The sequence below is a fragment of the Elgaria multicarinata genome, chromosome 2 (assembly GCF_023053635.1).
Source record: "Elgaria multicarinata webbii isolate HBS135686 ecotype San Diego chromosome 2, rElgMul1.1.pri, whole genome shotgun sequence".
Lineage (NCBI taxonomy): Eukaryota > Metazoa > Chordata > Lepidosauria > Squamata > Anguidae > Elgaria > Elgaria multicarinata.
Genome location: NC_086172.1, coordinates 35,017,197 through 35,042,431, shown reverse-complemented (window position 1 = coordinate 35,042,431; position 25,235 = coordinate 35,017,197).

Below are 25,235 nucleotides of genomic sequence, written 5' to 3'. Positions count from 1 at the left end.
CCAGGTTTTTTTTATTATTGACATCAATAGAAATGTTCACAAATTGCACCTGCAAATTGCATCATTAATGCAAGCTACACCTGCAATTTGGGCACCTTACACTACTGAAATTTGCATAAATTATACACATTGTACCTGCAACCTGTGCATATATATAATGGGAAAATCTGCAAGCTGTCCTGGTTCAGTGCAGATTGAGTTGGGCCAGCTCATGGAGAAATGAGCTGAAGTCCAGGTAGCCAAGCTGATGAAAACTTGGTGAGCTCCCCCCATCCCCCCAGACATTCCTAGTTGCCGTGTGGAATGCTCTATTACATTCCTACTTCCAGTACCACCACCACCACCACCAGTCATTCCACATTCTATGCCTGTCTCTTCTGCATGGATGGTCTTATTTTGGCTACGTAACAGTCCACACTGTTGTTGGGGGGGAGGGGTTGGAGGGGGAGGCATTACTGCATGCCATATAACACTTAATAAAATGGGCAACTCTCAAACTACCAATATGACCTTAGGATGAATATATCTGTGTGGCTTATTCAGGAAGATGCATGACATCAACTCTTGCCTTCCATATTTTTTTATTTTTTTATTTACCAAAGTGTCTCTGTCATGATTAGTCTTGAATCCTTTGGCCCCTGAGCTAGCTTCAGTACATCTGAAGTGTGCCTTTCTATCAGTGTAGATGTGTGTAAAGTGATTGAAAGTTTGGTTTTCATTGCCGAGGTTCACTCTGTTCAAATATCATCTAAAGGCATTCAGTAAAAATATTATTAAATAATTAAATTTCTATGTTGATTCCCACCATATGTAACTGTCTCAAAGCCACATCCATACACAAACAAGTATAGACATCCATAATTAATATAACAGAAACACAATAAATAGACAGTATTCCCCCTCCCCATTCCTTCCTTCTGCAATTCCATGCAGGTTCCCAGCTATATATATCCACAATACACTCTAATCTAACATCAGTCATTCTATAAACCTTTGAAGCATCTGAAACAAAATTATTTATTTATTTACAACATTTACATGCCACTCAGTTATCTAACATAGATTCCAGAGCAGTGAACATAGGTATAAACAATAAAAGAAAGAAGATTTTAAAAGTGAATTAAAATTGTTCAATTTAACAACAAAGGAACAAAAAACAGTGGCTAGTCAGTTGAGGAAGGCTTCTCGAAACAGAGTTATTTTATATTCCAAAAGGATCCATCAAACATCCAGAACTGGGGACGCTGAATACAGAACATTCCCCCGAATTTTGCCACAGGTTCCTTGAAATGAAACTTGCTTCTCTATATCTTACAAACATTGCCAGTTTGTACATGTTGGCTCATTTCCAAACCTTTCCCAGCCACCTGTGAATAGCTGGTAATTCAGAATTTTTGCAGCAAATAAGCAACTCAGAATCGCATATGTCGGAGAGCCAGAGGTTATTTCCTTTAAATATCCCAACAGTATAATAATTGGATCGAGCAGTAAATATTTCATGAATTGCTGGCTGTTCCCTTATTATCACGTAACAGGGGAACAGCAACCTGGGCTCCAATTGGTGTCAAAATGTAATACTATTACTTGTTTCCCACTTCTCTCAGTGGGCTCTAGTTCCAGGGACAGCACTATCGGATTTAGCTGCCTGTGGATAAAAGAGAGCACTAGATGCCTACGGTGTATGTGTAATATCTGCTTTATTAGAAACGTAAGTAGAGAATAGAGAAAGCAAATATATTCCTATAAGCAGACAGGCACAGCCTGCATCTGAGAAGAATCCTGTGCAGTTTTCCCCAGCCTGCTACCGTATTTTACCTCACACCAGCCAGAATCTCCCGGCTCTTCCTCTGACAGTGTTTCAAAACTGCTGTTCCTCAGGCACATCTGCCAAGCACTCAGACCACCCCTTCTCCTTGCCCATTCTTTCAGGAAACACCCTTACGCCTGGAATGCTCTTCCAGATCACTTGAGAACTACAAACTCAATCACTGCTTTTAAAACTCAGCTAAAAACTTTTCTTTTCCCTATAGCCTTCAAATATTGAGTTTGTTCTGACTCTATACTGTTAGCTTCACCCTACCCGGTGCCTGTTTACACTTCCCTGTGCCTGTTTGCATTCTCCTTCCCTCTTTATTGTTTACTACAACTTATTAGATTGTAAGCCTATGCGGCAGGGTCTTGCTATTTACTGTGCTATCTGTACAGCACCATATACATTGATGGTGCTATATAAATAAATAATAATAATAATAATAATCCACAGCAATTAAAGAACATTAAGGTCCTCTTGTGTCCACTCCCTGACTCCCATCCCAAGTCACTTTAGACAAAATGGCAGTGATGATAAAAACAACGACCCATTCACAGTAACCAGACAGCAAATTTGCAATAGTCTCTTAGCTACAGTTGCCAATCCACCAGATAAAAAGAGATCTAGTGATGCCCACTTTGTTTTGTTTTGCTTTCATGACAGTTGTCAGAAAAGCAAAGACAAAGTTGTTTCCTCCCTCAGCTTTTCTTTTCTGTTAGATGTACGCGACTGAGAATGTTGGATCGAAATATTCCCCCAGCCATTCTGTGGCCCCAACTGCAAGCCACAAAACGGAGACAAAACCCACTAGCGTTCCTCTCACTTCTCAGCTGGCAGCCACCATGTTATTTTCCCCAGAATGCCCCTTGGAATTACACTACATCATGATTTAACATCATCCCAAGAGGCATTCAGAGGAAAACAAAATGGTGGACACCCGCTGAAGAGTTTTCCCTCCTACCTCCAAGATTTGCCCCGCTTGTCAACCAAAATGCACAAAACAGAAACCACGTCTTCCCCTTTCATCCCCAATCTACCAAAATATCCCCCCTCAAAATGGGGAAAGAAAGGGGGTGCTTGCTTTTAAGAGCAAACCAAGGGACCCTTGCAGTTACATTTGAATCAAAAGAAAAAATGTCAAGAGATCTAATCACAGATCTCCTTTTGTACTTAGTCACAACTTGCTTTTCGTGAACTCTGACCCTGTATAGCAGGAGGTGGTGAACCTCAGGCCGAGGGACCAAATCCAGCCTGCCTGGAGACCAAATCCAACCCTCTGGGTTTCCCCAGAGAGCCACGCCCCCTTCTCCTGACCCCACCCCCATTTTCACAAGCACCATTTATCTGGTGATTTCCTGGCTGTTTTCCCCTCCCTCCCATTTTAAAAGGTTGAAATGTCTCCCCCAAAGCTTAGTTACTAGCAGTAAGAGATTTAAGCTACAATAGGCTGGCTTTTTAGGTATTTTGGACCACACCCCTTCTTTCTTTGGCCCTGCCCCTTTGCCTTAAGCACCACCCACCACTGGAATGTAGCCCCTGAGAGTTTCTCTGGAATGGAATCTGGTTCTTAGTTTGAAAAGAGGTTCTCCACCCCGATATACAGCATTCATAGCTTTTGACCCAGTGCTATGTAAAACGCATATATATTTATTATTATTATTATTATTATTTATTTATTTATTTATTTATTTATATAGCACCATCAATGTACATGGTGCTGTACAGAGTAAAACAGTAAATAGCAAGGCCCTGCCGCATAGGCTTATATTTAAAAAATTAAATAATTTGGGCAGAAGGGGTGTCACATGTAGCCTGTGTTTTGCTTACCCTTGATATATACAGCTTAGCACTTTTCAAACCAAATACAAGATTTACAATCAACTGCCAATAAATTTGACTAGTTTTTAGCAACTTTTACCTTGGTGTGCATGTGTGCGTGTTTGCATTTGTTTGGGTTTTTTTAAAAAAAAATAGGGTTGTTTTTAAAACAAAGAATTACATGGGTGAAAAAGCAAAATGAATTACTTGTCATCAGAGAAAGTAAGGATTTTGATGTCATGACTTCAACTCAAATTGACCTTATCTAACCTCTATGGGCTTCCCTTACATTGTACCTAAAAGCATTTTAGACCTCAGGTTCAGTCAGCCGGTATGTCAGGCAGAAAAACACAATAGTAGCCAAGTTTGTGTTCCCCCGGAGGAATAAAATGGTTTGATGCAATTTGTCAAAAGCTAGAATGGCGCTTTAATGGACAATTTACTTTAAATGGTTGCAGTTATTGCTGGGTAAAAAGACCAGAGCCAAAGATAAAAACCATTTTTCAGATGGTTTTACTCAGATGGATTTAATTTGCTAAGATTAACTAACAGTATCCATGCCTTCTAAAAGTTATACAACAAATAGTAAAAACTTCTCCATACAGTCTGAGCCAAGTTGTTTTCAGTCTGCTCTGTTTGATGCTATTAATATACTGCAGACTATCTCAACAAAATAAAAATTATAATTAAATATACACTTACAAGTCTGTAATCATTCAATAAACATTATTGCTCAGGTTTTAAAAGCAAACTATTTTTTCTCCATCTTCCATTCCCATCAGCCCATTAATTCCTCTTATCATAGCATCTCTAACTCTGATCTTTCCTTATTACAAAAACAAACAAACATCAACTTGTCTGTCTGCATAATTTACAAACACGGACTCAACATTATAAAATATTATTTTTATTCCACTTCCGGAATTAAGATTTCTATATGAGTAATGGACACAGTGGCATTTAATGCCCAAGTAAACATACATAGAATTGCACTGTAGATGTACATAATTATATAATTAAATCCCATCAGCTGATTTGAAATGGCAGCCATCTTGAAATCATCTACTTCAGAAAGCAATGTAACGTATTACTTATATGAGTTAATTTGGTGTGTGCTCCCCTCATTTATAGCAATCTGGGTGATTGAATGCTGGTATTCTTTTTGACCCTTCATATTAGCACATCCTCTGAGCAGAGAAAGCTGAAACCTATGCCCTTAATACACTCGTCCGAATGTAAGCCTTACTGAAAATAGTGACCTTCATTCCCAAATTTGGGGTCAAGATGTAAATGTAAAACAGATGCTGATTATAAAACTGCCATAGTGAAAACAACCTGTTGAGTGTCCTGGCATGATGGTGCTTCTGCATAAAAATAAGTAAAATTAAAATTATTTGGGGAAAATGCAGACCTTCTTCCTCAGAGAAAGCTCCTCAGAGAGAGCTCAGACTGCAGCTCCCATCACCCCCAGACTTCAGTGGGGCTCAGGGGAATTGTAGAAAGCACCAAATTGGGTGCCATTTTGGGTTAGAGAACTGGCTAGATTGCACGATATTTTCTCTTTTAAACACTTCTTTAGGCATTGCTCCCATGAAGAAGCTCCACCCCCTGGGCCTACATATGCAGTGGGGAATGCTATGTACATAGAAGTATATGTGTTTGGACCTTGGGAACAGGGCTGGGGAAATCACACAATATTGGTGTGGGGCCTGAACCATGGCCCCACTGCTCTTTAAGACCTGGAAGATTGATGCCAAAGTGAGAAGATATGGTAGACAAGAATCATAATGGGGCTTCTGAATAGAGCTGTGCACCGCTTTGGATCCAGATCTGAATTCCAAGCCGATTTGGGCCAAATCGGTCTGGATCTAAATTGGGGGCAATTCGGTCCAAAGTGCCCTGAAATGAGGTGAAGGAGAAGAAAGCAGGAGCAGCGGAGCAGGATGAGGACAATTAAGATTTCTATGTGTGTAATGCTAACCACACTTATTAGTGAGTAAGCCCCATTGTGATTCCAGTGGGTAAACACTTAAAAGATTTTAAGGTTGGGGGGGCGGGAACTGACATGATGAAATATTTAAATAGTTGCTGCTAAAAGACTAGGATAAAAATTAATTCAACTTTACAGCTATTTCCACAAACAGCTTAGTGCCCCTAATTAAATTTTATATTGCATTTTGAAAAACACAGTCTACTTCAGCAAAAGTGTATCTCCAAAATAAATCCAAAGGTTCTTAATTCATATTTACGGACAGAGCTTAAATTATATTAAAGAGGCATTTATTTAATTGACCCATTAAGGTCCATTTTGGACCCGCAGCAATGAAATAAGGGCTCCCAGCAAATAGACCAAGTCCCTGGGAAAGGGAGGGGGAGTTTGCAGCAGAAACCCAGCATATTTTGGAAGGAACAAAATAGCTCTGAAGGCCCAAGATAAAAGGCCCCTAACAGAAAAATTGGGGTCAAAGCCTTTAGCACGTAGCAGATAAATCCAGAATCAATTTAAGATGTTCTGTAGGCTCAGAGTAAAAAATAATTGATATTTGATCAATGCTGGTGTTGGAAGCAGCCTGGTTTTCGAGCACTTGCTGCAGTGAATCAATATCCAACAACTTTTTAAACTTATCTAGCATAACAAATGGCAACAAATGAAACCAATCCCATATGGTAAAGGCTAAATGGAGGAGCACAGTATAAATTGTGTACGAAAAGAGCCATATGCCGCACTTAATGCAAGGGATGACTTTTGTTCTTCAGCAGACGATGAATACAAAAATCGGAGTGAAGAGCCTTGTTTAATCCACCTCTCAAATGAGCTTCAATTCAGAAAATCGGTTGCCTGCTGATGGAAGGAAATAAAGAGGCAGACATCAATAGCTGGGATTAATGAAGGCTGCAACTTTATTAAAGTTACAGTAGATAGATATTATGGGAAGAGCAGCTGCTACCTGAAGCAGAGACCAAATGGCATTCTCCTGCTAGGACCATCACCATAAAACAGGGATAATGTGGTGCCCATGGGCACCAATGCCCCCCTGGGCACCTTTCTTGGAATGTACCCATCCTGCTTTTTTTCTGATTAGCACATTGTCTTACCAGCATCTGGGATTGTTGTGAAATACGTGCTGAAAACTGTGGGTTCAAAGGAGTTCTTTAGTATGTCGGGGCTAAGGCCTCATCTCTGCCTTGTGTTCAGTCATTGGGGCAGGTTAGTTAAGAACATCAGAAGTGCCCTGCTGGATCAGACCAAGGGTCCATCTAGTCCAGCACTCTGTTCACACAGTGGCCAACCAGCCATTGGCCAGGGACCAACAATGCAGGACATGGTGCAACAGCACCCTCCCACCCATGTTCCCCAGCAACTGGGGCACACAGGCTTCCCGTGGCCTCCCATGGGAGAAACCTCATTGTTGTGGCGGTTGTGGTTGTGGTTGTGCTTTGACAGTTTGGTCAGAATTATTCAGCAGCTCAAAATATTGTCTGTTTATTTATTGCATTTTTATAACGCCCGATAGCCGAAGCTCCCTGGGCGGTTCACAAAAATGAAAACCATTCTTAGTATAAAACAAACAGTATAAAACATGATATAAAATACAATATAAAAGCTCAACCGGGATAAAATCAGCAGCAGTGCAGAAATAGAAATTTCAAACAGCAAAGCTAAAATTAAATTTATTGACTGTTAAAATGCTGAGAGAATAAAAAGGTCTTCACCTATTTCTTTGAAGGTCTCAGAAAGATTGGCAAGTGTCTTTGCCTTGTGCAAAAGCATTATAGAAACCTCACATCCTATTTTGCCACAGCCCAATTAGAAATAGAGAACTGGTGTTTCAAATCCAGAGACACCAAAAAATGGAAGATGCTGCAGACATTGGAGAGACAGGGTGATATACGAAGCAATGTCCACAGAGGTAACGAGAGGAAGGAAGTGCAGTAAAGAGATAAGAGAAATAGTGAGTCCAATAGCCTTCCGGTAGTGGATGTCAAAGTAGGCGATAGGAGATACAAGTGAATGTGTTTCTACAAGACAAAAAAAAATAAGGGAAGCATAACTAGAACTTGTGCTTCTTGTACCCTGTTTTGCAAAGCTAAGAAGCAACCAAGGGCAATGATGGGTCAGCAACTGCGGTACATAAAATGGCAGGCTATGTGCATACTGCATGCTGCTTTAGTGCTCATGTGCATACATTTATTAGAACAAACACTAGAGACAAGGAACATCCACTCAAAGATTTAAACCCACTGTGGCTTCTCATGGCAAACTGGATAACTAATTCAAGCCATTGATCCATCTAGTATTGTTGACACTGAATGGCAGCACATGATCGCCAAGGTTTCAGGCCAGGTTTTTTTCTGCTCAACCTGGAGATGCTAAAGATTGAACCTGGACCTTCTGCATACAAAGATGGTGCTCTGCCACTGAACTGCAGCCCCTTCCTGCTGGAGTTGAAGTCCAAAACATCTGGAGGGCACCTGGTTAGAGAAGGTAGGCCATACAGTCTGGGGCCAGAGGCAGCAGCTTTGATCTTGCTTCTCCCACCAGGCATTCTGCAGACTGCACGGAGAGGACTGTAAACTGCCTTCTTCTCATCTTTCAGCCAGTGCCAGTTTCCGGGGGCAGGGGGCATGGGCAAGGTGCTGCTGTCACTGACGCCACCTACTGGAGCGCACCTATCTCCTCATTCCTGTTGCCAATTGGCTTGCCTCTCACTCTGGCCCCAATCCGTACCACCTCACAGAGGAGGTGGACAGAGATAAGGACGTTTCTTCTCCTTGCTCTTCTGACTTCTTAAAGCACTATGAGAGGGCAGGTGAACAAGCACAGAGAAAGCCTGAGCCATTTTGCAGCCATAGGCAGGGCAAAAAATAATCGCCCCACCTGCCTAAATCAAGGGATATAGTCCCAAGGGTGGTCAAGTTATTTTGACACTTAAGGCAGAGAATCTCCACCACCGCACCCGACAGGGGGAAAAAGGCAATATGTGAGATAGATAGATATATCACAGCACAACCCTATATATGGACACTCAGAAGTAAGTTCCAATGAGTTCATAGGGGCTTACTCCCAGGTAAATGAGTATAGGATTACAGCCTTCATAAATTAAATGAGAATTTTCTGCCCTTTCATGACACCTGAGGTGCCTAATGATAGGACTAGCCCTGAACAAGCACCAACAGCAAGGAGGAGAAGCAGCAATTCTGGGGCAGGATCTACACTCCTGCTTTAAAACCGTTTATAACAGTAGTGACAACTGTTGGGGCCCAGGACACACTCCTTGTACAGATTTCAAGCCGCTTTTGAAGTCTCATATCTTGCTTGGTGTAGATCTGGCCCGGGAGACTTCAGGGATTTGTAACAGGCCTCCTATTGGGTCATGGACCTCAGCAAGTGCCCAACACTGAAGACTCAGTACCAGTCTGGCTTTCAGCAATACCAGTTCAGTTGTCATGCACACTTTGGGTATAAACGGGCTCATCTACACCAAGCAGGATATTCCACTATGAAAGCGGTATATAAAAGGCAAGAGCCACACTACTGCTTTACAGTGTTATTGAAGTGCACTGACAACTGTTGGGGACCATTGACACATACTATATACTGCTTGGGAAAGGAAAGGAACCTCTCGTGCAAGCACTTGAGTAATTGCTGACTCCTAGAGGGACGCCTGCTTTCAATGACGTTTTCTTGGCAGATTTTGTAGGGGGGGTGGTTTGCCATTGCCTTCCCCAGTTGCAGTTACCTTTCCCCCAGCTAGCTGGGTACTCATTTTACCGACCTTGGAAGGATGGAAGGCTGAGTCGACCTGAGCCGGCTGCCTGAGAATCAGCTCCCGCTAGGATCGAACCCAGACCGTGAGGAGAGTTTTGGCTGCAGTAACTGCCGCTTACCACTCTGCGCCTCTATATACTGCTTACATACCGCTATATCCTGCTTGGTGTGGCTCCTGCCTTTTATACACCACTTTCATAGTGCAATATCCTGCTTGGTGTAGATGAGCCCTAAGAATCAGGGACTCCCATATGAAAAGATGCAAACTTGGTTTTGGTTCTGGCCTCTGCATGCATAAAGATATAAAACACACACAGAGCGAGAAAGAGAGAGAGGGAGAGAAAGTGAATACCATCAGGGGCAGGGGGTTAAATTCATTTTTAATAAAAGGTCATAAGATAGCACAAACGTAGTTCATGATCTTCATCCAGAACATAGTTATTTTATACAACAAAACAACATTATGAATTTCACCTGAACAACCACAGCATGTTACACATTAGGGTCAAAATAAGATCAACAAGGCAAACAAAAATATCCTTAGAAGCCCTGGGTGGGTTTGCTTTTGTTTTTGGGTGTTTTTTTCCACATCTGCCTGATAAGCGCAGCGCCTCAAAGAAATTCAGTGAGAAAACAAGTTGCTGGATATGAGATCAAGAGGAAGAGGACAAGCTTGTCTGAGTAAATTGCTTTTCATCTGTTCATTAGCATCTTCTGTTCACAAGCCACAGGAAGGAATCATCTGCTTTCAAGGCAATGAGGACAGTTGAGGACAAAAATCAAAATATAACGGCAATTTTGTGTAAGCGACAGCTCTTGCTGATGTTTCGCTGATAATTCTATGCCTGTGAGGAGGAGGAAGGGGGTTTCACAAGTTTCCCTTAAAAGAAAAGAAAATACAAATGGCTGGAGGGGAAATGTGTCTGCCTCAGCTGAAAAGGACAGGACAAACAAATGCCTTTGCTTCACAAATTGAGCCCTGTGTTTTCCTTGATTTGCCTAGTGTAGCATTTGCAGAAGAGGTGAGAACAGAAGTTGGGAACTATTGGGAAAGGAATGAAACCTGCATTGCCATGTTCACATGAACTCCACTTCCCAGCTTCCCAAGGTAGGGTCTTAGCACACAACTGAAAATATGAGTTGAAGTACTGGGGTGTAGGAGGAGGTTCTGGCCATGTTCACATGTCACTTTAAACCAGGAATCCTGGCTTATTAAACCACACGGCCTACTTTTTATTTATTTATTTATTTATATTTTTATTAATTTTCCACATAAACAGAACACATAAGGAAAGGTAAAACAACAATACAAACTATACAAACTACATCACAACATAAACAACTACTAAAATGGTCACAAATACATAAGGCTATATTCCATTTAAAGCGATCTTCATGTCAGATGGCAAGTGTCATATTTCTAGTTTGAACCTACTTTGAACCTCCCAGTCATGTGAGTGAGTAAACGAACTAGGTGAGGATTACTTAGCATTACAACCAAACCCAGATTTACTTTTTATTGTGCCCAAACAAATTAGAGAATCATAACGGAGCTTTAAATCAGGGTTCATTGTTGGCTTACAAGGCTAGAAGAAAGGCTGGGGCCTTTTAGGGCACAATAAACTATAACCCTGAATTTGGATGTAATGCAAAGCTATCTGGGGGATTTTACCTGCATACATGAGTGGGGAGAACAAAGCAGTATAAACTAGGGCCACAGGTAGACCTAAGGTTTATCCTGGGATCATCCAGGGTTCGCTCCTGCCTGAGCACTGGATCCCCTCTGTGTCACCTAGATGAACAGGTTTGACCCCAGGATGATCCAGGGATAAACCTTAGGTCTAGCTATGGCCTAAGTCTGTGCATTGACCCCAAACCCACTTTGGAGGCTGATTCAAGCTTCCAAATTGGCCCCAATCCACCTTGGCCCAATTTGGGCCAGGTCTGACCTGATTTGGATCCAGATCCAAAGTGAGATCCAGAGTGGGTCAGATGTTGCAGTTTCCTGGGTACCCACCGAACAGCTCCCCACACAAACCCGATGAACCGCTGCCCCCACTTACTTATGGGAAATGGCCCTTTATGGACACCATAGTTTGCAACATTAGATCAAGGAGAAATGCAGAGCTGCCATCTTCCTTCAAAATGGTGGCTCTCATGGAGAACAGATGGTTGCTAGACAGAAACGGACAGCTCTGGCAAGCCCCACAGGTGACAAGGGCAGTCCAAAGCACTTCAGACCCGATCCAACCTGATCCGGACTGCTTTAGCTTTGTCCAGTCCCAACATGGATTCAGAGCAAAGCAGGCTAAATTGGCCCACTTCAGTTTGGGATCCAGATTGATGATGATGATGATGATGATGCCTCTCCCTCTGGATCGAGGTGGGGTACAACACAAATAAAACACCATAAAATACATACACCTAATTCAAACGTTTAAAACCAGTGCATCATTAAGCAGTGCACAGATCCTAGTATCTAAATAGGTGAAGCCTCACTTCATTATTTCTTCCTCCTGGAACTGTCCAAATCAGGAGTCCAAAGAGGCACTCTTTCAGACCCTTTTCTCTACAATGAACTCCGCACATGCTCTGAAACCAAGACTCTGCTTAAGTAGGTAACATGTAACTAGCAAAGTTAAATTTACTTTTGGTTTTATTTACATGTGCTTGTGTGTGTGTGTGTGTGTGTGTGTGTGTGAGAGAGAGAGAGAGAGAGAGAGAGAGAGAGAGAGAGAGAGCTCCATCGAACGAACGCTTTATTGCACGCTTGTTATTGGGCACTCACGGAGTTTGCTCAGGTCCCTCACATGATGTTGTCTGCTTCCCGTGTGCCTTCCGCCCCTTCTGGCCTTCCTTTCACGACAAAAAAAGCCCCTGGTTAAGTCCGATGTATTTTTAAACACGGAATTGCTGCTCCCTCCTGCTGTGTGCAGGAGAAGCAGCACCATTAGAACAGCGGACTTAATGGGCCTCGTGCTCATTGTGTACTTCCTCTTTTGAAAGAGGAAGTAACTGAGGAATGAAAACACCAGAAGAGAAGCAGAGGTAGGGAGTGTGTTAACCCCCAGTGTGATGGAGCTTAAAGAGAGAAGCTGTAGCTAGACCTAAGGTTTATCCCAGGATTGTCCTGGGGTCAAACTTGCTCATCTAGGTGCCACACAGGGCATCCAGCGCTCAGGCAGGGATGAACCCAGGATGATCCTGAGATAAACCTTAGGTCTAGCTATGGCAAGAGAGAGGGAGAGAGGGAGAGATTGGGTGCCTTCCTTTCACCTCCTCGTTTCCACTTCCTCATAAAAGGAAATTTCTCATGTAAACCTTCACCACGTATGAGACTGCATGTTTGTTAAGCTAGCTCTGTTGTATGTCACAACGTTTGGTTAAGTTCTATGTCTTCTGGACTTCGGGCATGTAAACCTTCCTTTCATTTCACCCAGAGCTGCATGGAAGGAAGGTGTCCTTGGCAGAAGGGCTTGGAAACTCTTCTGATTCAGGTGTTTTAACCTGACTGGTGACAGTCTATGATAATTCTTGGGCAGGGCGGGAGGATCTGCCAGTAAAGAAAGTCTCCCACCACCAAATCAATCAGTTTTAAATTGTAAAAGTCTGATGAAAAGGATATTGGTAAGATATATGCAGAGAAGGGCTAGAAGAAAGGTTGTTTAGTTGTGATTTGTTTAGTTGTGCTAGCAGGAGAAGCCAAGCAGGAGTGAACAGGCTATATGGGGCAACACACAGCTCATTTATGGTAATCCAGGTTTCCTCAGAATCCCTGTTTTGTGTGAACACAGCCAGATATTTCTACCAGAACATTCCTATGTTATTGCCTGAATTACTTAATTCCTAATTCCTATATATTTATTTATTACTATATTATTTTATCTAGTTACTGAAGGGGGGAAAAGCTTATTATAATGTTAATCAGTGTTACAAGCAAACCTGATAGCACAGGGTCTAAAGTGAAATAAGCTGCCACTAAATAAACCACTACAACCCATGAAATAGCATGTCTAAAACTGTGTACCAAGGGAGCAAGCAGAATGATGATGCTGCAGGAGAAATTCACATTCTGCTGCACTCACCATCCAAAGAGGAAGGGGGAAAAGTTTACTTCTTGCTGTGAAATAGATGTATCATCAGCTGAAACACAGTCCTGTTGTCCTTTAAGCACATCTCCCAAAAGGCAATCCATGATGACTGAGTTTCTGTAAACGTGGGAGCTTGTCTTGAAAAAGACATTCAGCACTGTGCCATCATTAATGCGTTCTTAATGAAATATTAAATCCGCTGTGACAGAAAGTATATGGAAGGAGCCATTTTAACAGCAGTCTAAGCACACATACAAAGTGCATACATAAACAACGAGATGGCCTTCTCTCCATTCCTAGGAGGCAAACTAAGTCAAACCAAAATAATAAACTCTACCTGGTTACTTAGACAGATTAGATGAGATTTAAAACATCTTTCTCCAGTGAGCGATACATTGATCACTTCATTCTTCTCATGTTTTCTGACTGCAGGCTCAAATGACCAATTTCTTCTGATGTTGCCAGCCAGATCCTGTTGCTTAGCAGCACTAAAATACATATTCTCCAGTTTCTCATCCTTTGAGGGGGAAATAAATTGCAGTTTCCTCAGATGAGTGTGTCATTTATGATTCTTGGTCCTGGTGGTCTTGGAAGCAATTAAATGTGAGCATTTGCAAGCTGAGATGCTTTGCTTAGACAAATATAATGTGACATCGTTACACATGTGTACACCTGATCTCTAGGTAGAGTGCTAGAAAAGTTTGGGTCGGATTTCTGTTACATGTGCACATAGGTATTAAACAAAATGGATTTTCATGGGTGCAGTATCGTTTGATCTCTCTTTAAACTGAAATAGGTTCAAATGAAGTAACGGTGGAGGCATGCAGATCTTCAGCTAGACAAAGTGTAGATTCGAAAGGTCAGATATCTATTAAATGTTCTTTATTTCAAAACCCATTGAAACCCATGATTTTTTTTACTGAAAAGGTCTCTGTTAAGTGGTCCAAAGAAGCAAAGTGTCTCTAAGAAGCTAGTTTTCATTGCAAGTATATCTCTTATAAGTATCAGCAACATGTTGAACTGGTCCTTTTTGTATGAGGAAAATATATTCCCAACACCCAGTTCCAGTTAGCAGTCTTGCATCTGTATGCTAAACTAAGGGCCTTACTAGACCTGCCGGCTTACGCCGGCAGGGAGGCAGAGCCGAGGCACGCTAACATTAGCGCGCCTCCCCCGGGCTTCCAGATGGCAGAGTCGCAGGGAGGACGCAAGCCCTGCGTTGTCCGCCATTTTTTGTTTTTGTTTAAAGGGGCCGCGTGTGGCCTGAAGACGGCGGACAAGGTAAGGTTTTTTTTTTACTTTTTTTTAAAAAACGGGGGGGCGAAGGATGGCAGGGTGGGTGGCACGAGGGAGGGCGGGTGAGATCGCGCCGCCCGAGCAAGCATTTGCCAGGCATTGCCCGGGCAAGCGCCGCTCGGCTGCTTGCTCGGGCGGCGCACGGCACGATCTCACCCGCCCTCCCCCGTGCCACCCACCCTGCCATCCTTCGCCCTCCCCTCTCTTCCCCCCCCTGCCGATGGGCACAGTGCTCCTATGCTCCTATGGACACACAGCAGGGAAACCAGGTCAGAAGGCGCGCTAAGGCCTCGTCCAGTAAGGCCCTAACTGTAGTTTCTGAACCATCTTCAAAGGCATCTCCATGTACAGCACATTACGCTAGCCTAATCCGGATGTTACAAGAATAGAAGTAACCAAGGCAAGGCTATCTCTGGCCAGAAATGGTTGCAGCTGGGACAACCACCAAAGATGATAGGGGACACTCCGTGCCGGGGAGTACACTTGGCCATCCAGTGCCAACATTTCTAGAGTACTGTCCTGGCAACTTGGTACATGGCACCCAAAGGTGCTGAAACCAGCAAGGCACATCTGAGAAAGAAGGGTCAATGTAAGACCCCCATCAGGGCAAGTCAAGTCACATCTGATCAGGTCAGATCAAGTAGGGTCAATTCCCATAGCATCAAGTCACGACAAGTCAAATCAATAGGCAAGGTTAGACCAAGCAGGATCTTCCAGGACTTTGGGCAGCTCCAAGTTAGTTGAGACTCCATCAGCATGAGCTACCAACTCAGCAACAGTCAAAGGCTTTCTGAAGCCTTATAAAGGCCAGCAGCTCAAGTCCTGCAGTTAGCTCCACAGCCTCAGAGAAGCAGTTTGTTTCTTAAAGGACTACTGCCTGATTTGTAGCTGCTGGTTCCAATGGGGTGGGGTGGTGAAGGCTGTAATGGGGAAGTGTCCTCTGCATCTAAGGAGTCAGGAAGAGGCACATCTTCTGACCTCAAAGGCCCCAGCATTGTAGGACTTAGGTTAATGGAGTGAGTCTCCTCTGCCTCTGAGTCCTCTTTGGAGCCAAAGGATGTGCAAAGGCTGGAGAACATGACAAGTGCCTCCAGTCTAAGAATGTACTACTGTCGGGAGAGTGCAAACCACATCTAGAAGAGCTTGAACTCCACAAGCCTGGTCTGACAACACCTCCGTCTTATCAGGATTGAGCTTCATTTATACACCACAGCAGCAACAACACTAGAGGCCTTCAAGAGGCAGCTGGACAACCATCTGTCAGGGATGCTTTAGGGTAGATTCCTGCATTGAGCAGGGGGTTGGACTCGATGGCCTTGTAGGCCCCTTCCAACTCTGCTATTCTATGATTCTATGATCTAGAAAAGGCCTGTCTTCAAGCCTTTCTGTTAATGCTTCAGTGTCATCTGAACAACATCTGCTTTTTAAAAACTATCCATTTGAGAGTTCAGACACCTCGAGTTGAAGTCATCATCTATTTATAAGCTACATGATCTCACAGGCTGAAATGAATAAAACTTAACTATTATCTATGGATGGCTTGGTTGCTCGCTTGATTCAGCTATAACCATTGCTCTTTGGGCACCTTAATGTGATGATGCACCGATTCTCTGTTTCAAGCACACTGAGCTCTAGATTGTATAGGTTGAACTGTACAGCTTAGGGGAGGGAAGGTGTCTAAAAGAAAGGCTTTGCAAGTCAGTTCTATGACGGAAGTGGCCAGCCTCATGGGCTATGATTTGGTCATTTAGCACTTATTTACAAATAGGTGGTTGCAACTTTGAGGGCTTCTCACCCAAGAACAACATTAAGGAACGTGGTCAAGTGCTATGACTACCCAGCAGGAGATCCTCAAAAGAAAGCTTACCGCATATTGTACTATGCATGTCTATAATACCAATGACTTCCTGAAACAACCTGGGGATATCAAACTATGTTTGGTCATTTTGCTAACTTGGCACCACAACAGGCTATTAAAATGAAGGTGCCGACGATAATATCATCCCAATTGCTATGATACACAGAACTTATCGCTTGTGGCAAGCTATCCTTCATCTGGCATAAGTCATCCTGCTGCCCCCTTGTGTTAGCGCCAGTGCACTTTATGCCACTTTAACAAACCAGGATGTATGGTATTTCTCATCTATTTATAAAGGGATTGGAGACATTGCAGAGCCTTAGTCATTAAAGTTCTTGCTGAGTCCTACTCTATGCTGCTTAGTGGCGTAATTATGTTAGACAATCTAAATTGTTTTAAATGAACTTTTCCAAAAGTGTCTTTTAAAACAACAATGAGTTGTTGCACTTTAAAGATTAACCAATGCATTATGGCATAAGATGTCACAAGGCTCTTTGTTGATTTTTGTTGCAGCAAACTAACATGGCTTCCCTCAGGGAAAGGGTCTTAATAAGCTCAAGCCCGTGGCTTCATTTTATTCTGTGTACTTACTGAAGAAAGGCTCTACAAGTTAACCTTCATGGTTACTTAATTTGTTTGTTTGTTGCCCTGTGTTTTTTTAAAAAACTGAATGCAAGTCACCCTGTTAACAAATAGGGCTCTTTGCAAGGAATAGATTTCTTTCCCATTTGCAGGAATGAGGGAGGGATTTGAACAACCCAGGCAGTTTCCTCCCATATATCTTGCAGTTGCTACCTTGATGCACTGCGGAAACTCACTACTGAAGTCTTTGGAGATGTGCACATTTGCATTGAGCAAAGCGAATGTCTACAGATGGGTCAGTCATTTCGGCTTGCTGTCTTTGACTTCGGATCTGTAGATCCACAAGAGGCTTCAGGCAGCAATGGTACCTCAGACAGTATATCCACAAACCATTTTTCATGAACGCTGAGAGACCATTCTTTTGCCCAGCTTTCATGCCTCCGTTACCTTGGGGCTAGGAACGAATTATGGGCAAATAGAGTTCTAATGTATTGCTTTGGTGGGTTTGCCAGATCTTATACCTGTATTCAGTTCTCTCTCTTAAAAATAATATAGCTCCGTGGAGAGATTTTCAGCAGAGAAGTGTGTGTGTGGGGGGGGGTGCTTAACCCTTTCCTCCTCCACTAAATGGTCCCCATGGGTTTTTCATTCCAATGCATATTTGTCTACATTTTGGACTATGCCATGATATATTACTGAGGGGACAGGGGACTTAAGGGGGAGAAGTGGAAAGCAGGAAGAGGGTAAAAAGTATACCATGTTAGAGAGAGAGAGAGAGAGAGAGAGAGAGAGAGAGAGAGAGAGAGAGAGAGAGAGAGAGAGAACTGCCCCAGTTACGTTTCTTTTAAATGTGGCATCAGGGCTCTCTTATACACATTCGCATGCAACGCATAGTTTAGCCCCAGAGAGACATGTGGCAACTACTATCATGTGGCAGCTTCAAATGATGAGGACACATCCATCCACATTCTCAGGGGCTTTTCCCCATCTTTGGAACTTGTTTCCAGAGAGATCCCTCTGAAAACAATGCTTTTTATTCTGGCGAACATGTGATAATCAGGGATGAGCTAGCCGAGTGTGCTTCATTATTTACCAGCAAGAAGGAGAAAAAGACATTCTGTGGCCACATTTGGATGACAAACTTTAAATTCTTGACTCTCTTGAGTCTTTGGAGACTGGGCAGACTGGTATATAGCATATTACATCATATATTCAGCCTTCGTGATTCTGTTTTTCATTTTGTTTTTACAAAAGTTTATGTAACAAAGGAAAGTTGGGACAGGAAATGGAGAAAGGCACAATAGCTGTAGTGTAGCTGTGCTAAGGTGCAGGGAAGTCCCTAATATCAATCATAAACAGGGGGCTGAAGGCTTACCTAAAGCTCTGCATCTTCTGTTAAGGAAGTGAGGCAGGTGGCTACCAGGAGGAGGGCCTTCTCCGCTGTGGCACCCCAGCTGTGGAATGAGCTCCCTAAGGAGGTTCGCCTGGCACCTACACTATATTCTTTCAGATGCCACGTGAAGACCTTTTTATTCTCTCAGCATTTTAACAGTCTATAAATTTAATTTTAAATTTGCTGTTTTAAAATTTGTATTTTAAATTTGTATTTCTGCACTGCTGCTGATTTTATCCTGGTTGTGCTTTTATGTTGTATTTTACATCATGTTTTTATATTGTTTGTTTTATACTTTGAATGGTTTTAATTTTTGTGAACCGCCCAGGGAGCTTAGGCTATTGAGCAGTATAAAAATGCAATAAATTATTATTATTATTATTATTATTATTATTATTATTATTATTATTATTATCTAAGTTTGTATCACACCCTTCCTCCAGAGAGCTTAGAGCAGCATTGAGGGTTCTCACACCCCTGTTCTATTCATACAACAACTCAGTGAATAGGCTAGGTTGGCCCAGGGACACCCCGTGAGCATTCATGACTGAGGGGGAATTTACACCCAGATCTATCTGGTCTTTTTTAAACTTAATTTTTATTGTATAATTTCAACAAAATGAAAAAGAGAAAAAGGGGAAATGTAGCTACATACATTTGAATATATCAGTTTCAATGCATGCATATGAAATGTGTGTACACACACATATGAAAATGCAGGTTTCTCAGAATCATATACAAACTTCAACAAAACCAGACTAAGTATCCATTCACAAGTGGTATCTATATATCACTAGGGAGAGATGGCTTTTATAAAATCCATTGTATCTGCATTTTGAGGACTGTCAGGTCCTTTTTCTTCCATCATCCATTCATTGACGGAGTTGCATTTTTTTCAAATTTCGCAAATTTGTGCAAATTCACACATGCAAAACTGGGCAAATCCCCCTCAAATGTGCATACCGCCCCCCAAAAATGTGCATTTTCGTGATTTAGCCTATGGAGGAAATGCATAATTTTTGCTTTTTATTTTACCTATTTTTCTATGATAAAATTTGTGTAAAGTTCTAGAAAGTAAACAAATAAACTGATCCATATGCCCATGGAATCTGTGCAACTTGTGAAAAGCAGTCTACTGCAGAATCTGCAGGTGGGATTCATAGAAATCCAAACTAATTCATAGAAATCCAAACTAATTTTATTCCGTTGAGATTTCGATGACATCCCTATATACTCTTCAAATGTTGAAAGCGTTGTGAGATCCTCAATCCATTATATTATAAGAGCTGAGTGTTTATCCTTCCATTATTGTAATATTAGTCTTTTAGCTGTCAAAAGGGGTAGGTAGAAGCCATTTGTGCTGCTGACCGTGTGTTAACTTCCAGGAAATAGATAAATATTTTAAGAAGACATGTACCTCAGTAAATATTAAATAATATTCCAATACAAGGTTTATGCATAAAATAACTTCCTCCCCAAAGCAGGCAACAGTTGGTCATTGCCAAAACATGTGGTTAAAGAAGCATTAGCTATGTTACACCTCCAGCAAGTCACTGACTTAAGCAAACCCTTATTAAAGAGATGTTGTGGCATCCAATAGACATGGAATAAGAGTTTTTGCTGAATGCAGCATAACTGAGATCCATAGAAACTTCAGATACAGCTGCTAATGCAGCAATCTATTGATCAGGCAAAATAGAATAATCCAGTTCCCTATTCAATTCATGGTTAAGATCTTGTGTATGATATTTATTAACCAATAATAAGTATTTATAAACCTGGATTGTGGATCAGTATGCCTGATTAGTCCAAGTAAGTGCTTCCAATAGTGACGGAGACTCAGAAGCTGTAAAAGCAATAAGGCCAAATGTAGATTCTAAGAAATGTTGCAATTGGAAGCATTGGCGTTCAGCTGTAGCAGTTCAGTCATATTTGGCACACAAAGCCAAGAATGACAAAAACTCATCATCAGAACCCAAGGTTTTTTTTAAATTAACTTATCTGTCCACATGCACCACAAAAACACTGTCTAACCAACTATTAACATCTGGGTTTCCCCATAGAGTCAATTTAGCATGAGAAAATGGATCAAAATGTAATTGATGTGACATTACACATTATACAACCAGGCCCAATGATATAAAGCAAGATCCAGAAAGCCAAACCCACTTTCTTTAACTGGAAGTTGCATCCTTTTCAAGGATATTTGTGGTGGGGAGGAACCCTCCCAAAAATAATTATGAAACAAAACACTGAATTTTTGAATTTTTTTGTCAGATAGATAGAAGATCGATCTACCTGGCCTTAGCCAGCCGCTCTTAACCACACTACCACAATGTGTCTTACATACTGATAGTGAGAAATGGAATGGCCAGCCCAGTAAGCAAACTCATTAAGACTAGAACAGAGACACAATATTTGGTATGTTTTTATTAAATCATCGCATCCACTTGTATCATATTGATTTTTTTTATTAAAAAAATGAATTGCATAGATTCTTTATTTATTTGTAGATAATTGCCTTGCATCAGATCTCACAATCATGGCTACTCTTTTTGTATAGTGGAGTTATTTTCTCCAACAATAGAGAATCATCATCTGCACAGCAATGCTGTACAATTCAAAACATATAATTATCTAAGATTTAAGTAATTACAGGACAAAACATTTAACTAGCTGCTTAAAACTTTCATCATTATTTCATAGAAGATAAATAAGTAATTAGGACTTTAAGACTACCATAAAAAGCATTGTTAAATAAGAAAAATGTATTGTAGTTCTTTGCCAAAATTAGACTATCATCTCCACCATTTCTGTGCATAATTATGAAGATTCTTTCTTTGATGTGACACATACATAGCAATTTCTGGGAAATTATCTTGCTGCAAGTAAGAAGAAGGAAAAAATAATTTAAGAAAGCTCTGCATTCCAACATATTTCTTTGTCAAACTATCAAAAAGGTAGCTTCACTTAAAGGCTACAGAACTTGTATCACATTCACATGCAAACACAGCTTTCTGAACTTTAGTTATCATGTTTTATGTTAGAGCCAGCCTGGAAGTTACATTTCCCCTGGGGACAGGCATTCCCATGGCTTGTTTAGACCAACTAACCAAAGTAAGGACCAAAGCAGACATTTGTTGTTGTTTTGCTCTTGTGTAGGTGAACGGTGCCCCATCCAGATTGCAGCCCTAGTTTGGACGGTAGGGGCTTTAAACCTTTCCCACTGCTGTGGTCCTGATTCAGACCAGGGGGACCCACACCTGCCATTTATACTGCCAAATACTGATCCATTTAAGGGTAAGGTGCAAGAACTCAAAACCACAGTTAGATTAAATTTCCAACGTGGAACTATCAGGTGCTAGTATCCCTGGACCTTAAGAGATGAGATAAGTCATAGACTTTGGCAATGTCAACCTGGACGTAAATATGTTAAAATATATTCCCTGTAGGTTATGGGCAAACAGCTTGCAAATATACTTCTCTGAGAATGTATTTAGGCCATAGCTAGACGTAAGGTTTATCCAAGGATTGTTCTGGCATCAAACCTGTTCATCTAATTGCCACACAGGGCATCCAGCGCTCAGGCAGGGATGAACCCGGGATGATCCTGGGATAAACCTTAAGTCTAGCTATGGCCTTATTCTCAGAACACACTAGAAACCAAATGCATCTGGTGCTAACAGATTATTATTATTATTATTATTATTATTATTATTATTATTATTATTATTATATGACAGAACATGGGCTTGGTCTACCACCATGTGGCTCAGATGGGATCTTGAAGGAGATTATTTTTGTACTTTTTCATTTCAAAGTTTGTTTCTTGGTAGTCTTAAGAGGCTTTTATTGATCTGCCTGTCATTTGGAGACCATCGAATCACTGATCTGGGAACTGGAAGCTAAATATAGATTTTTTCAGATAGGGCTCCATCCTTTTTAAGGGATTGCTTTCTATGTCTTTTAGAAGTTTCCAAGCCTTGAACTGTGGTCTACAAGCTAAGCTTTCATTATCGTGGTTGCAAAAGCACATCCCAAAGCTTTAGCAGGCAGCCACTCACTAAGTCATTTAAAACATTTCTTTGGGGATGGGCAGGTAAATCTCACAGAATCTGTGTTCTTGGGCAAAAAAGAACAGAAATCATACTTGTCTTAAAACAAACCAATAGTGCTCAGCCATAAACAAGCTTACCTTTGGGGGCAAGCACAAAGCTTTGTATGGCATATAAAAACATTATTAAAAGACAAAGCTGCAAAATAAGTTGCCCTAATATTGCTAAAGAGCTGGCCACCATGACCTCACAGGAACGTTCATGGTAACAGTATGCAAGGAAGAAAATGATCAAAGAATAATGAGCTCAAATCTTCAGCTTGTCACACAGACTACATCTGTCCTTATTTCTTTTCTTCCTTCTAGCAGAAAGAAGAATTATAATGCCCAAGGAATGCTCATACTTCACACATAATATTGAACGTTCTCGTATTTTAAAAATGTCGATATGTACATTTTCATGGTGTTTATTTAAGAGCTGTAATATAAATGGTAGGTTTAAAAAAAAGTATAGAAAATAGCAATTGAGCTTTTTCTACACATCTCTCTAAACTGAACTTGAGGCACAATCATAGAATTTTAAAATTGGAAAGGACCTTGAAGGTCATCTAGTTCAGGGGTGGGGCAGAAGGTAGTTCTCCAGATGTATTGGATTTCAGTTCCCAGAAGACCCTGCCATTGTTGCCAAAGGTCAAGAATACTGGGAGCTGAAGTCTAGAACATATGGAGAACAACTTTCGTAGGGTGACCATTCATACCGGAAAAGTCTGAAGACCTCCGGGGAAAAAGAGAGAACCGGAGGAACCGGACTTTAGGCCCAGCTTACCGGGTAAATGGGCACCTGGTACCGTAAGGTAGGCCTTTTTTGTTTTTTTCCAGGAAGCCGGAAGTCGCGAGAGACTTCTGGGGCAATTTTCCACTTCAAATCCCGCGCAAGCGTGCCAAAAAGGCCCGGCTGGCTCATTCTGCGTAGAAGCGCAGCAGCAGTGGCAGGACAGCTCTTCACTCTGCAGCAGAAGGAGGAGGAAAACGTCCCTGCCTCTCCCTCCCTCGATGGGGCCTTCTACTTGGCCTGCGCAATTGCAGGCCAAAAAATGACTTGACTGGTCTTGGGTACTACACACCATAATATGGAGGTATTTGCTGCTCCATGAAAGCCTCCATATCCAGTCATCACACCTAAAAAAAAAAAAAAAAAAAGATATTGAAGAGCTAGGGTGTGGGGGGAAAGTGCAGAAAAGGGCAACTAAAATGTTTAAGGGGCTGGAGGGAAGGTTACAACAGCTAGGATTGTTTAGCTTCGAAAAAAAGGAAGGTAAAGGGAGACATGATAGAGGTGTACAGAATTATGCATGGTGTGGAGAACGTGGATAGAGAGACATTTTTCTCTGTCTCCCATAATGGCGGGAGATTCAGGATAGATGAAAGGAAGGACTTTTTCACACAGCACATAGTTTAAGTATGGAATTCACCACCACAAGATGTAGTGATGGCCACCAATTTGGATGGCTTTAAAAGGGGGTTGGATAAATTCCTGGAGGAGAAGGCTATCAATGGCTACTAGTCCTGATGGCTATGTGCTATTTCCTGTATCAGAGGCAGTACATCTATATACACCATTGCTAGGGAATATGTGTGAGAGCATTCTGTTGCATAGATGTTCTGCTTGTGGGTTCCTGGCCTATAGCTGGTTGGTCACTGCGAGAACAGAATGCTGGACTAGATGGTTCCGGCATGGCTCTTCTTATGTTCTTATGTCTTGGGCCTGCCTGGAGATTACCATAATAACAACATAGAACACAAATACGACCAATTTGAAAATGTACTTTTGTGAACTCAGGCATTGCTGGAGAATATATATGGTTGTTACATAAATGCTACTTTACACACCCAGAAAGCAAACATGACTTATGCTATGAAATGGAAGAGCTCCCTACAGTTATGGCAAGAGAAATGTAGAAAAGGCAATAATGCTGGTGGTGGAGAAATCAAAAGCAGTTAACATGTGTGAATGATTAAGTGCAGATACCCAACAGGCTCCAGCAAAGCAGTTTCTAAATATCCTCATTAAATTCTAAATTAAGGATAATTACCCACAAACACTATAGAGGGACTTCCCTTTACACCCACTAAGATTCCCAACAGTGGTCAATAATACAATTGTGTCCTATAAAGTTCCAAATATCAGTGGAAATCAAAATCTTTTTAGTTCTTTACTCCCATCCCCCCACTGGAATGCAATTAGAAAGTTTGGTGCTGACATTCAAGTTGCTATGATGTAGAGGAAAGCCAAACCAGGGGCATAATATGGCATGTTTTATTGCTGTAATTCCCACATGCTACAGAACTGAGGTGATGACTCAGAAAAAGTCATGGGCTTTGATTGTGTATGGATTAGCGCTCAGAGGAAAACCATTCTGAGCAAGATTAAAATTCATGTGGTAAGGAGAAGCCGAGTGTGAGCTTTTCACAACTCTGTTACACACTGACTGGATGCCATCGCTCCTAAAACATTTTCGTCTTTATTTTCTTTCCCCCTGGAAATGTTGGTCCCTTTCGTTCC